We start from the raw sequence: 8,160 nt of genomic DNA on the forward strand, positions 1-8,160 counted from the left end.
ATACAAATTGTCATGCAGACAGACAGTATGTTCAAACTTACATAAGAGTCTACAACACAGCCGGTGCTTCACTTGCAATAGACCTTTTTAAGCAGCATTTTGACTTGAAAACCTGATTCTGATGATATTAAATAAGGTTCTGTTCCATGTAGGGGTAGAGCCAGGGTGCTGTTGTGCACTGTTTCATTGAAAAGGCTCCGCTAAACTTCAGTGGGGTGGCATTATAATTAATGTCATCAGTAACACCGGTGTTAACCTTGCTTTTTCATGTGAAAATGTCTGCTGTGAGAATGGTCGGTTGCAGTAGGTATTCTTCATGATGTAGTTGGGCAGTGTTGAAATCCTTTATTGATCTGTAATGCTGCCTTGATGTTTGGATGCCAACATAATGTTTGCCCTTCTTCTTCTTCTCCATGTGGACATGCATGTGTGGATAGATGTGCATAAGATGGAAAACAAACCTGAGCTCAAAAATGTGTATGTTCATTCAGACACAGACCAACAGATTATGTCAAAAAGGAGACATGCTTCCCAACCATAGTTTGCCTCAATTTTCAACCCAGTCGAAAGAATAAAATGTTGGCATTTTACGTTTCTGTAAACAAGCAAATACGTTGAAGTGGCGACATTTCTGCACCAAAAATACATTGCATATCAGACAGGAACTATAATTTTAAGCAGGTCTTATACCCAGTTTGTACTTGCAAACACTAGACAGGACTAATACAGACGTATGTTTCACATGTTCAACAAAAGTTGATATATGTAAGTTCAAAAAGTAAGTTCTTTGTTTCAAGAATGGAAATTGTCTGTTCTTGCAGATAAATCTACAACATTCTTACATTTCATATAGGCAAATTGATAAAAGTGCATTATTATTTGTTGAACATTAAATGTCATTTAAATTTGTTTAGCTGAAAAGCATCAGCAAAAAATATATATTTATACATAAATAAATATCAAAAATATTTTAAAATAGACTACAAAACTGTTACAAATGATTCATTTGTCTTTTTGATGAGTATATGATGTTTATTGTTTTCAGGCAGCACATCGGTTCCTCTGGATTTTAGAAATGTTGTCAGCTAGCTAAGAACGCTGCTACTGCTCTGTAGCCACTGTGACTTCGGCAGGGCATCACGATCAATGGAGCTTTAGTGGGGTCTGATGAATGTAGACGTTTTGCCACTTATCATTACAGGCCTAAATTCCATTTAGAAATTTCCTTCTGCCACTATTGAGAAAATAATACATTTATGTAGCTTTTCTATTACCCACCTGTCTCCATGCTGGGACCACCAGCAGGTCGGGACTCCTATCGTTTGAAAATCACTGATTTAGGGTGAGTGGAGTCTCCTCACACTAAATGATCCTAAACTGGGCTGTGCACTCAGTGGACAACCCACTGAGTGGCCAACCTAACTCCTGCTACACAAACACATCCCTCTGAAATGTGAATTTGCTCACCACCACTGTGTCACGACTTGGAATTTGTAAAATCTCGCACCAAAGAAGTCAATTATTCCAAAAAGCATTCCCATCTGTGTACCTCTCCATCCACTCTATATCACTCCATCCATCCTTTCCACCCCCCTCCCCCCATCTTTTCTTCCTGTCCACCCCTCTCTCAGTCTGGATGAAGGACAAGCACTGGGGTAGAGGAGGTCAAGCATTAGCACAGCTATCTAATCACTAGCTCTCCTCTTTCTCTCCTGTCCTCCCTCTCTCCTCTCCTCCTTCCCTGACAAGTCATCTGTCAACAGACTGGCGGCTCTGGCCTCTCCATTAGAGCAGTGGCACCTCTGTATTGCTCAGTCCACACACACACACACACACACACACACTTGCCCATGCATCTCCCTGACCAGACATCCTCTTGTGAAGGAGGAGATCGATGCTGCCAGCCCAATGCATCATTTGTCACACCACTGCCCTCTCTTTAATGAGCTTGTCTGGCTTCAGCTCCTCCTCTTTTTTCATTCTCCTTTTTCCTCCTCACCTCTCATCTCTTGTTCAGCTGACTATTGCAATCTATTTTTCTACTGGGCTTGCCGGAATTTATAACCTATTTTCCACTTGTCCCTCTGTCAGCCACCTCTGACTCCCTCTCTATTTAGGTAATGATACAGGTAAGTAGTGTGCTTAAAAGGGGGCGATGATTAATACGGCGATCCTGCTGCTAATGGTCTTGGGATAGTCCAGGACAGGTCCCACGGGATTGTAAATACGCTATGACAGTTAAACTTGACTAGGTAATAATGGCAGACGAGTTGTTGCCATGGTGCCTGGGTAGCTAATCTACCTACAGAGCACAAACAGCAGATAGTTGTGGCTCCGTATCCATGTGCATGCATGTGTGTGCACGCGCTAGTGTGTGAGAGAGGAACAAGCTGTGAGAGACTTCATTAAGGGATACATGTGGTGTCACATCTTGTTGGGCTGCCAGGGGTTGTCTTACTTGTCCCATAGGACGTGATGCATTGGCCCTCGGATTCCAACCGTAACACCTCATCAGCCACTGTGTGTCTACACATGAGCCTGTGTGTGTGTGTGTGTGTAAGACATCCCAGCTGAAGGTTTTCAGACATTACTGGACATGTAAAGAGTGTGACAATGATGAGAACATACGCCCAGATAAAGAAGACCTGCTATTTTTTTTCTTTCTTTTTGGTTTGAGTATTTGTTCCACTAACTGTAAACTACATCGGTTTTACTGTATTACAGTACTGGGATTTTTGTGTCCACTGCTTTTCATTATATTTTGTTTTTACAGTATGTTAAATAGTAAATAAAGCACAGTGACTCATTCATGTAGTACACTCTATAATGTGGACCATTTTTATTTTGTAATGGAAGGTTTGTAAGAAAAAACAGTAATGTATTTGTTATATTACTAATCAAATAATTAATAACAAAACTATAGAGTATGTAGATAAGATCAGGAATGATTCAAGTTTCAGCCTCTAATGTCAAGTGGATGTTCCTTCCAAGACAGAAAAGGCTTTCTGAAGGCTAAACAGTAATATCAAATCACACCGTTGCTGCATCTCTTTCCCCTGCCTCAGATGGGAATGCTAAAAAAAGAGGATTCTGATAGACTGCACTTCATCCACAAACAGCCCTATCTTTTTCAGCAGTGCCACACCTTCCACAAGAAGCCTTTTGTGGACCCAGTCTCTCTGCGTTTTCTCTGACCTGCACTGGAATTACAGACACTACGAGGAGAAGAGCTTCTGGCTACTAAAGTGAATCTTTGGATAGCAAAGTGGTTCTCCCCTACACAGTCTCTTGGAGGGGCTGTGTAGCAGATCCAAGTTTCCAAGACCCAGTTCTGCTCTCAACCGGCTTCACATAAAGTTCACGGTTCACCTCATTCCAGAGCTCCAACCAAATCGTCTGTCATGCTTCATTTTTGGTTGGATCACATACATGATCAAGTACATTCAGCGTATGATGGTATTTATGTTTTACACCAAATACATCACAATGAGAAAGACCCTCCATGTTTGAACCCTGTCCAAATTTCAATGTTAAGAAAAGATAGTCCAAAAAAGCTTATTTGAAACCCAAAAGGTGGCTCCATCCATTAATGACATTTCATCCAAAACGATGTCTAAAAAAAAAGATGACAGCAGTTCAAACCTCCTCATGCTCCTCACATGTGTGGTTCCTTCAGTTTCCTTCCTTCAGTGTGGGTCCTCACAGCCGACTCACGAGGCACTTACCACACTAAAGGCAGAGGTGTCAGCAATCATCCGGTGGCTATTGAGCTAGATGATCCTCTTACATTTACTCTGGCGACCCCTCTCATTCAGAGAGTGAGCTTTCTTTCTGCTCCAGTTGGTTTACTGGGTCAGAGCACTCCACAAACATCAGCGATACCACGTTCAGCTCCTGGGTCAAACCACTGAGGAAGCAGTATCTGTCTTTGCTCCAGCCATGAAAGAAGCGAGAAATGTACTCCTCAAGAAATGAATACATTGTCTTTGGGGTTTGTCACTCAAGTATTTCCAACCCTTCTCAGTATTTAATTAATTTTGTCTTAAGCCTATACTATGGCCTACTCTAATTTGCGTTCAAGTGCTTTGGTCTGATCTGCCTAAAGTGAGGAGGGACGGCTGTGGTCACACTGATCCCTCACTGTACAGTTAAAAAGTCAACAGTCTGTCTGTCCATCTGTTGATCTTGTAATTCCTTTGACTTTGTGTCAAAATCAGGTCAGAACAAGAAGATGGTGATCCGTTGTCATAGTTGGGTCTGTAACATCAGCTCCTTGTCTTGCATGTGCTATGCTACGACTTATTTTCTTGTATATCATCAACCTGCCCAGGGACTACAGATGATAATAAAAGCAAATGGCTAGATCTGGCACATGTACATTTTTGCTATGTTCATTAATGTGCACTGTCCTTTTTTAAATAAATAAACTTGTAGAGACAAATGAATAATCTGGGAAGTAAAAAAAAGATTTCAAGATGTAATCTTTCCCCTAAATACTCCCCATACTGACCACAGGGCACATCGTCAACTGAGAAAAGAAAATTATGGGCACATCAAGCACACACTTCACCTTCTCCCTCAACTCGAGGCCTCTGGCAATACGCCACAGAGAGGCGAGACAAACTGATTCACTCATGTCTTTCCTCCTCGGCATGAAAACCCTCAACTCTCAGCACAGTGGCAAACTATTCAGTGAGATGTAATGAAACCTTCGTCTTGTGGAGACAATTCTGATATCAAAACACTCTTAGCATCCTCAGATTTTCTCACCAACACATTGAGACCTGCTCACATGTATCAGCTGACATGGCAATTACACTTGTTTACCATGGCTTAAAAAATGGGCAACTATCGAGCAAACTAATTTTTTTCAGAAAGGGGAATGTGCTGTCTTGATTTTTTTTTTTTTTAAATAATTTGGTAACTGAACATGACGTGGGTGCAAGAAGACACACAGGTCTGCGAAATGACTGTAATGTATTGTCCCTTTAGGGTTCATTCGTCATTTATTGTCCCTGACTGCTGTTGATTCTCTATTATTCGGCTTTACTGTGCTCTTGGTCGACGGCCAGTCCAAAAATGGCTGAATTCGGATAATGATTCTCACTACTGCCCCTGTCTGGTCTTGGCACTTCCTTTAAACTTTCTGTTTCTCCTCTCCTCCCTCCTCCCGTTGGCCCACCAGCTGGCCCATTCTTCAGTGTTATTATTGGATTTCATAAAGCCAGGAGGGGGCATATTTCACATCTCCCTTCTCTACCCCTCCCCTCCTTCACACTCATTCTTTCATTCATCTTTTTCTTTTTTTAATAACTCCCTCTCTGCTCTTTGGCCATTAATAAAGATGAACTCACTCCACTGTCGCCTCCTGGCCTCATCCCTCTTTCTCTCTCTCTGTGTCTCTCTTTATCTCCCCTCTCTCCATCTTGTCCTTTGCACTTTATTGACCCTCTTCTTACAGTCTCACCCCCTTTTCTCTGTCTTTTCTCCTTTCGTTTCTGCTTGATGTCCTTTTTCTCCCACCATCCCGGTTTTCACCCTCTCCTTTTCAGCCTGTCCTCTGTAAAAGCCCTTGTTCCCCCTTCATCCCCTTGCCTCACTCCCTTAATTTCTCTTCCCCTGACAGACCAGTCCATCATGTGCTAGGGTCTGGACACTGGCCTCCCTCTGACACACTCATTCATCAGGCCTTTGAAAAGCAGAAATCACTCTCTCCTCTCCTCCGCTGGCCGCTGCCACTTATTGCGCTATCCATCACGCCTGGCGGATAATCAATACAAGCCCTTCCTCTCTGCCTCCCCCTCGCCCTCAGCTCTATCTCTCTCCACGCTCCATCCTCACGCCCTCCTCTGCTCTTCACTGTATTTCTTTCACTTCTGGCTCCTTGCAGCCCGGGCGTATGTGAGCAAACCAAACTTGTCAGCCTCTTAGTGACTGCAGCTGCACCTGTAACCTAGAACAAGACCAGAATAGGTCAATACCAATAGATTTATGCTCTGTGGCGTGAACATGTGATTCTAACTGCAAGACAAAGTGCATGCCCCGTGAAAAAATGCACACAGTGTGGAAATCTGCCTCAAATACATTTATATTTCAGCAACGAGGGAGGAGATAGTTACCGCAGTTTTATATTTACTTAAAATTCAACAATCCTCCGATCCATCGGACTACATAAATCATTTGTTCTGACTCTGATACGGCCCATAGGAGCATCTCACCTGTTTAGCCCAAACACAAAGTGAATTTTCACATTTTCATGTCAAAGAGAAATTTGCATCATTTGCATCAGCTTACATTTTTGCATTGACTTAAAAAAAAAAAAAAAAAAAAAGTTAGCCCACAAACGAGCTCACTGGCCGCTAAAATACTTGGTTAAGGTTAGGAATAGGTTATGGTTGAGATCAAGGAAAGGTTTCTCGCAGTGGCTAAGGTTAGGAAAAGGCCATGATTATGGTTACGAGACAACAGCTGACATGAGCTATAGGGAGTGTAGTATAGGGTTTTGTCACTTCCATAAATCTACACCACAGTGTTGGTATTTACAGCTATACTGCTAGAGGGCGCTTAACTTTAAAATGTATCTATAGGTCTTAATAAGCTGCTGTACTAATGGCCTATGGGGTAATTTTTTGTCTCCTGTTAGACTACATGGGTAAAAACAGATTCCTCAAACATACATACAAGCAAGAAATAAGCCAGCAGGCTCATTTTTAATGCAGGGGAACATTTCACAGGACCTATACTTGTTAGGCAGCACCCACCATCACAATTAATGGTGTTATTCCAGTTATACCTCTTCAGGTGCAGCCCAGTTAATGGAGGAAGACAATAAGAGTGTTTAACAGTGGGTATAATTCTGCTGAGAACAGCTCTGCTTAGTAAAACTGATTTGCTCAGAACAGAGGAGTCGTTAAGCACCACAGCCATGCCTCCCAGACCCTAATGCCTTTCTGATCTCGTTAAGCTATTGTTAATTCTTTTCTTTCCATACCATCGTTAAGCTTTTTCACAGGCTCTTGGCAGCGAATTAAATTACACTGAATATGTTGGGCCAACTAACCATGAATTGCCCTTTGATATCCTTGCTAGTGTTGGTGGCAATGGAGCTGCAGCAGTTAACTGGCTGTGATAGTGCTGCAGGTGCATAGCACACGCTACAGCTGTTTACAATAGTGGCTGCATAGCAGGTTTAAAAATACAGCATACAGCCAAGGCAAATCACTACACATGTGCAGAGTCTAGAGCATGCTCTGGCACTGAACCACCCAGACAGACATTCATCACACCGTCCCTCTCAGCTGAAATAGGCTCTGTCTGGCACCGTGTCAGGCTGCTGGTCACAGTAGGGCACTGGGCTATGCAAAGTGACGTGAACCCAGAGGCATAGGAGGATGTGGAAAACACATCTCAACATGAAACTGGGCAGGCAAACCTGCCAGGACCTTAGTTATCGAGCATTAGCAGGCAGTGCAGCATGGGCACAGGCTAAATTGACAAGCTGAATCGCTTATTCATGCTAGATTGTCTCATTGGATCTGAGTAAGTATATTCTCAGGCTAACACACAGAAAATTAAGAGCTATGTTTCAACAGCTGAGGAGAGAATGAATCATGAAGAGGGATAGAGAAAAGAAGAGGACAGGCAAATTTTGAATTGGGGCTGTTGGTGGTACTTTTTTGATGGGGGGTGGGGGGGTTGACATGTACCATCATCTACCCACCATGAATAACCAAATTTCATGGCAATGTTTAGTTTTTGGTGCTCCACTGGGTCTGCTGGTGGCACTAGAGGAAATGTCATGGAGTCGCCAAAGTTAGCAAGCATCATCATCTAGCCAACATAAATATTATCACAAAATTGTATGACAAAGATAAGATAAATATACACTCACATATTAATTTATTTCATGTCCTTTGATCACACACAGCGCTGCACTTTTATCTGTCATTGTTTTAATCAGTAGCACTAGTAGTTCTATGTGTTGATGTAGTGCTGTGTTTTTTTTTTTGTGGGGGGGCGGGGGGGGCTCCGGGTATAAATAAAGTTACCTTACCTTACCTTACCTTATTAGTTTATGAGACACTGGAGTGCAATATTAAAGTTTTTGCCTTCTGGTGGCGCTAGAGGGAAGGTCGTGGAGTCATCAAAATGGCCAGGTGT

The sequence above is a fragment of the Myripristis murdjan genome, chromosome 12 (assembly GCF_902150065.1).
Source record: "Myripristis murdjan chromosome 12, fMyrMur1.1, whole genome shotgun sequence".
In the NCBI taxonomy this organism is placed as follows: Eukaryota; Metazoa; Chordata; class Actinopteri; order Holocentriformes; family Holocentridae; genus Myripristis; species Myripristis murdjan.